The sequence below is a fragment of the Moschus berezovskii genome, chromosome 28 (genome assembly GCF_049115385.1).
Source record: "Moschus berezovskii isolate FMDL1 chromosome 28, NW_MosBer_1.0, whole genome shotgun sequence".
Lineage (NCBI taxonomy): Eukaryota > Metazoa > Chordata > Mammalia > Artiodactyla > Moschidae > Moschus > Moschus berezovskii.
Window position 1 is genome coordinate 27442696 of NC_142487.1, and position 6404 is coordinate 27449099.

Genomic DNA, 6404 nt, shown 5'->3' on the forward strand with positions numbered 1-6404 from the left:
GAGGGAAAAAAGTACTTTTATTCATGTGAGTAACTCGTCTAACATTTAAGGGACAGGAAAAGGAAGCTGGGTTTCCCAGCTGGCTCAGTTGTAAAGAATTCAACTGCCAGTGGAGGAGACAGTGGTTAGATCCCTCGGTTAGAAAGATCCCCTGGAGGAGGGCATGGCAACCCACCCCAGTGTTCTTGCCTGGAGAATCCCATGGACAGAGGAGTCTGGTGGGCTACAGTCCGTGGGTTGCAAAGAGTCAGACACGACTTATCTACTAAGCAACAACCACCACAAAAAGGAACCTAAACCAACATTGCTGGGTCCAGAGTAGGCATAAGAAGAGGGACTTATTCTCCCACGTTGTAAACAAACTGAGCAGTAGGTCAGATAAGTTATGTAATACCAAACAGCCAGACGGAGCCAAATTGGAGCATGAATTCCATTCTTCTTCATTCTAACCCGCATACCCTTCTTCCTGGGAGATAGCCAGCCAATGAGCAGAAAAAACGTAGACAGACAATTTCTCTTACGGCATTTTTCAGACGACATTAGAGGAGACATTGCATGTGTGTACTTAAGATTATGTGATTATCAAACTGATTTTAAAAACAGAGATGACAATCTCCTTCTTAACAAGGTTATTTGTGGAACAGTAAACAAACTCAGAATTTAAAAAACGGGCGATGTCAGGCACGTATTTGGAAAAGCACTAACTTAGGCTGCAGAAGACTCCACCGTGCTGGACTCTGCCACCACCTGTGTGGCTGGGAACAAGTCCCATGATTCCAAGGATGACAATAACTACTCAAAATACTTACAAAAACACGACAAAAGTCAGATCACTTATATCAGGTTACTCTGTAGGTATAATCACTGTCTATAAATAAAGTTATATTCCTCTAAAGAGCATTTTAGACTTTAACCAAAAATTCTATTCTTCCTGATGTAATAAATTTGTTGTTTAATCGCTCAGTTGTGTCCGACTCTTTTGCGACCCCATGGACTGTAGCCCGCCAGGCTCCTGTGTCCGTGGGATTCCCCAGGCAAGAACACTGGAGAGACTTGCTGTTTCCTTCTCCAGGGGATCTTCCTGACCCAGGGGTTGAACCCCCACCTCTTGCATTGCCGGTGGATTCTTTACTGCTAAGCCACTGGGGAAGCCCTGTAAAAGGTTATTCTCTTTTGAAACTGGGCATCAGATATTTGGGGGTTGTTTGTTTTAGAACTACAACCGAAGTCAGAATGCTTATATTCAGAAGTAATTTATTATTTCTGAATTTCAGTTCCACTTGGTCTTTGACGCTGCTATTCTTCCCCATTATTTCACAATGAGGTTGGAAAGCAGGGCTGAGTACGAGACATCTTAAAGGAGAACCTTTAAGATCTTACATGCTGAACAGATGACGGAGACAGGCATGGCAAGGGGCACACCTCGCAAGGCTTCCAGGGTGGTTGCTTGGCTGACTGAGCAGTGCTGCCGTTGACCAGGGTAGAACTGGAGGGACAGGATCAGGTCTCACAAAAGGAGGACAGAGTAAGCTTTGGATATGCTGGCCTGGAAGAGCCGATGGACAATCTAAGGTGCCTTGGATGTCCGTTTCTCTGGAGCTCAGCAGGAGGCTGCAGGCTGGGCACCAGAAAGCCTTCATTATCCATGAGTTATCTGCTTTAATCTGTCAGGCACAGAGCTAGATTCTGGTGACTCGAGGCTGAAGAAAACAGACCCCTACTCTCACAGGTTAGAATGTGAGAGACGTAAAGAGAAATGGTAACACACTGATGCAAGCTCTGGAATGGGTGCATTAAAGATACGTGGATGCTACAGAGAGACCCGAATCTTCCTGGAGGCATCAAGGGTATTTCACAAAAACAATCATTATTAACTCTGTCTTGAAACGGGTGTTAGACTTTCAAACAACAGATTTCAAAGTTGTCTTCTTGGACTTGTGACAACACTTACAGGATCGTCTGAGTTAGCAAATAAAAACATTTAGCTCCCAGTTCAATTTGATATTCAGATAAACAATGAATCATTTTATAGTATAAATATTCTTTTTGTTAATATGAAATTAAATTGACTGGACAACTGTGTTTTTTTCTGGCAACTTTATTTATCAGTATCATTTAAAGAGTAGTGTGAGAGAGATGAAATTAAATATCAAAAGATAGTTATTTAATGTTACCTTGTTTAATGATATGTAACAAAATGAAATATCAAATAGTTACTGTTAGAAACCAGACAAAATTTTCTCTTAAGACTAGACAATGTGTATCACAAATACTATCTTTTCCAAATGTTTCTTAGAATATATGATAATTTATTGATGTTTTAAAAAAAAATCTCTAAAACCTTGGGAGGGAAAATAACATACACTAGGCTTTTGACATCTGTGGTAACTGACATGAGCGAGGTAAGACTCTCCTTGGCCTTAATAACATCCAGACAATATCACTGCTATACTCCCAAACAACCTCAGCAATGTATCAGCGGTGACATGGGGCCCTCTGACCATGATGACAGCTGCGGCTCCTTTGCTAGAAATGTCGTTGCTGACTCCACATGAGTCATGTTGGCGAGTCTGCTGGTGAAACTACGTTCAGCCCAACAGCACTGGTAACAATGAGCAAAACAGGTTTTGGGAATCCTGACTTGTGCCATGGTAATTTTAAAAGTTACATTTTAACCATTAATTCCAACATCTCTCACCTTCAGACATTTCAAAGGTGGCAAACGAGAGAGTTCATCACCCTGGAATTTTTTATTACCCTAGCAATGAAATACAATGGTTGAAATAAATCATCTCTAAATGCTGAAAATCTGTTCTTCCCAGATACACAGCCCTCCCAGCTGAGGCCTTGCTGACACCAGGGAGAAGGGAGACCAGGCAAGCCTGCCTTGGTGTTCCTCTAATGTGCCTGGGCTCCAAGGCAGGAGAATGGGGTTCGATCCCTGGGTCAGAAAGATCTCCTGGAGAAGGAAATGGCAACACACTCCAGTATTCTTGCCAGGAAAATTCCATGGACAGAGGAGCCTGGCAAGCTATAGTACACGGGGTCGCAAAGAGTCTGACATTACTGAGTGACTAAGCACACATACAGTGTAAATGCAAGCTTAAAGTTATTCAGCAACAAAAATAAACAAAGGACAGTACCCAAAACAGGGATGAAAGTAAAATTATTTCTATGAAATCTTCTTAGTCTACTTGGTGATCTCACTACTAAGACACATCAAATACACGACTGGAGATAATCTAGTTAGTCGTTTGCTTTGATATTATCACTGTCATCTCATTATTGAAAAATTGATAAAAACGTCTCCCAAATCTTGAAAAGTTTTTGTCTAATTTAATAAGTGTAAATTCCATAGAATCAAAGCGAGTTAAATCTAATTTTAACAAAACTCATAGTAATTAGTAGGTACCAGGAACTATTCTTAACATTCCATTATTAACAGTAACTTACTCTTTATTTAAATAAAGACAGAAATAGTATGGACCTAACAGAAGCAGAAGATATTAAGAAGAGGTGGCAAGAATATACAGAAGAACGATACAGAAAAGATCTTCATGACCCAGTTAACCACGATGGTGTGATCACTCACCAAGAGCCAAACATCCTCAAATGTGAAGTCAAGTGGGCCTTAGGAAGCATCACTATGAACAAAGCTAGTGGAGGTGATGGAATTCCAGTTGAGCTATTTCAAATCCTAAAAGATGATGCTGTGAAAGTGCTACACTCAGTATGTCAGCAAATTTGGAAAACTCAGTGGTGGCCACAGGCCAGGAAAAGGTCAGTGTTCATTCCAATTCCAAAGAAAGGCAATGCCAAAGAATGCTCAAACTACCGCACAATTGCACTCATCTCACATGCTAGCAAAGTAATGCTTAAAATTATCCAAGCCAGGCTTCAACAGTACATGAACCATGAACTTCCAGATGTTCAAGCTGGTTTTAGAAAAGGAGTAGGAACCAGAGATCAAATTGCCAACAACCACTGGATCATTGAAAAAGGAAGAGAATGCCACAAAAACATATACTTCTGCTTTATTGACTATGCCAAAGCCTTTAATTGTGGATCACAGCAAACTGTGGAAAATTCTTCAAGAGATGGGAATACCAGACCACTTGATCTACCTCCTCAGAAATCTGTATTCAGGTCAGGAAGCAACAGTTAGAACTGGGCATGGAACAACAGATTGGTTCCAAATCAGGAAAGGAGTATGTCAAGGCTGTATATTGTCAACCTGCTTATTTAACTTATATGTAGAGTACATCATGAGAAACGCTGCGCTGGGTGAAGTACAAACTGGAATCAAGATTTCCAGGAGAAATATCAATAACCTCAGATATGCAGATGACACCACCCTTATGGCAGAAATTGATGAAGAAATAAAGAGCCTCTTGATGAAAGTGAAAGAGGAGAGTGAAAAAGTTGGCTTAAAGCTCAATATTCAGAAAACTAAGATCAAGGCATCCGGTCCCATCACTTCATGGGAAATAGATGGGGAAACAATGAAAACAGTGACAAAATTTATTTTTCTGGGCTCCAAAATCACTGCGGATGCTGATTGCAGCCATGAAATTAAAAGACACTTACTCTTTGGAAGGAAAGTTATGACCAACCTAGACAGCATATTGAAAAGCAGAGACATTACTTTGCCCATAAGGGTCCGTCTTGTCAAAGCTATGGTTTTTCCCGTGGTCATGTATGGATGTGAGAGTTGGACTGTGAAGAAAGCTGAGCGCCGAAGAATTGATGCCTTTGAACTGTGGTGCTGGAGAAGACTCTTGAGAGTCCGTTGGACTGCAAGGAGATTCAACCAGTCCATCCTAAAGGAGATAAATCCTGGGTGTTCATTGGAAGGACTGATGCTGAAACTGAAGCTCCAATACTTTGGCCACCTGATGTGAAGGGCTGACTCATTTGAAAAGACCCTGATGCTGGGAAAGATTGAAGGCGGGAGGAGAAGGGGATGACAGAGGATGAGATGGTTGGATGGCATCACCGACTCAATGGACACGAGTTTGAGTGAGCTCCAGGAGTTGGTGAAGAACAGGGAAGCCTGGCATGTTGCAGTCCATGGGGTTGCAAAGAGTCTGACACAATTGAGCGACTGGACTGAACTGACTCTTTATTTAAAATGCCAATGGGAAAGCAGTGGCCCAGAGAGATTCCCCGCAATCAAGTAAACTACAGCGTGGCAGGATCAGATGTGGAACCCAGGCAGGTGGGCTCCAGGAAAGGGCTCTTGAACACAGTGCAGGCTGGCTCTCCCATACTAAACTGTTGACGACATTAATTTACGACCGTATTCCAATGAACCCAGGCAAGTATTAAGTGCTGACCGGGAACCAGACACCGAAATGATCTCAGACCTCTGGCACCACTGAGAGGCGGTTTTTACCATCTTCAGGTCACTGGCAAAGCCCAGAGCTTGAGACTTGAAACATGCTAGACTGGAGGTTTCAGCCGAGGTCTGAACGGCTTTAAAGCCCAGGTACTTTCTGTTCTCCAAGACTGCCTCCTTGTGGGAGTAGTACCAGGGCTTTTCACTTTTCAGAACTCTTTCCCCTAGGATCTATTTGCGTTGAAAAATGCTACAAGAAGACTCATACTTAAATAAGGCAGGTAGAACACAGGCATGCATGGCCACACCCATGCCAACAAGCACCTGCAGCTTAACCTGTAGGAACAGGTTCTTCAGCAAAGACAGTTTCTTGAGAGGAGGAACTACAGCCCATTCATCCTGTGTTCTCAGAGTCTGAGACAGTGTTTGGATAAAGCTGGTGCTCAGTAAAATTCTGAATGAAGTAACTACTGAAGGCATATCCACTTTCCTTTAATGTAGGAATTTCTATTTAAGATAACTGTCAGGAAGCACATGAGTACAATCTGTTACATCGCTGTTTCCAGGTCAAGGGAACCACTGATAACTTGGTTCCTAAAGTCAAGTTTGAGTGAAAACTACAGCTCCTAGCACCACCTTCTTAAAACCCCCAAATCAAAGTTCCATATCCCTTCAAATCTATCAGCAAATGAAATCAACTCTGAGCAACAGCAAACCAAATTATCATTAGGAGAGTGTCTATCTGCGTTTCACTTACACTTACTCTGAGCCAGACACCCTCTTCAGTCCAGTTCAGTCACTCAATCGTCTTTGTGACCCCATGGACTGAAGCACGCCAGACCTCCCTGTCCATCACCAACTCCCGGAGGTCACCCAAACCCATGTCCATGGAGTCGGTGATGCCATCCAGCCATCTCATCCTCTGTCGTTCCCTTCTCCTCCCGCCTTCAATCTTCCCCAGCATTAGGGTCTTTTCAAATGAGTCAGCTCTTCACTCTTATCAGAACTCTTATCAGTGCTCTAAAGCTTTGTTTCCCTTTTGTTTTTTGTAAAAAATTAATAAACG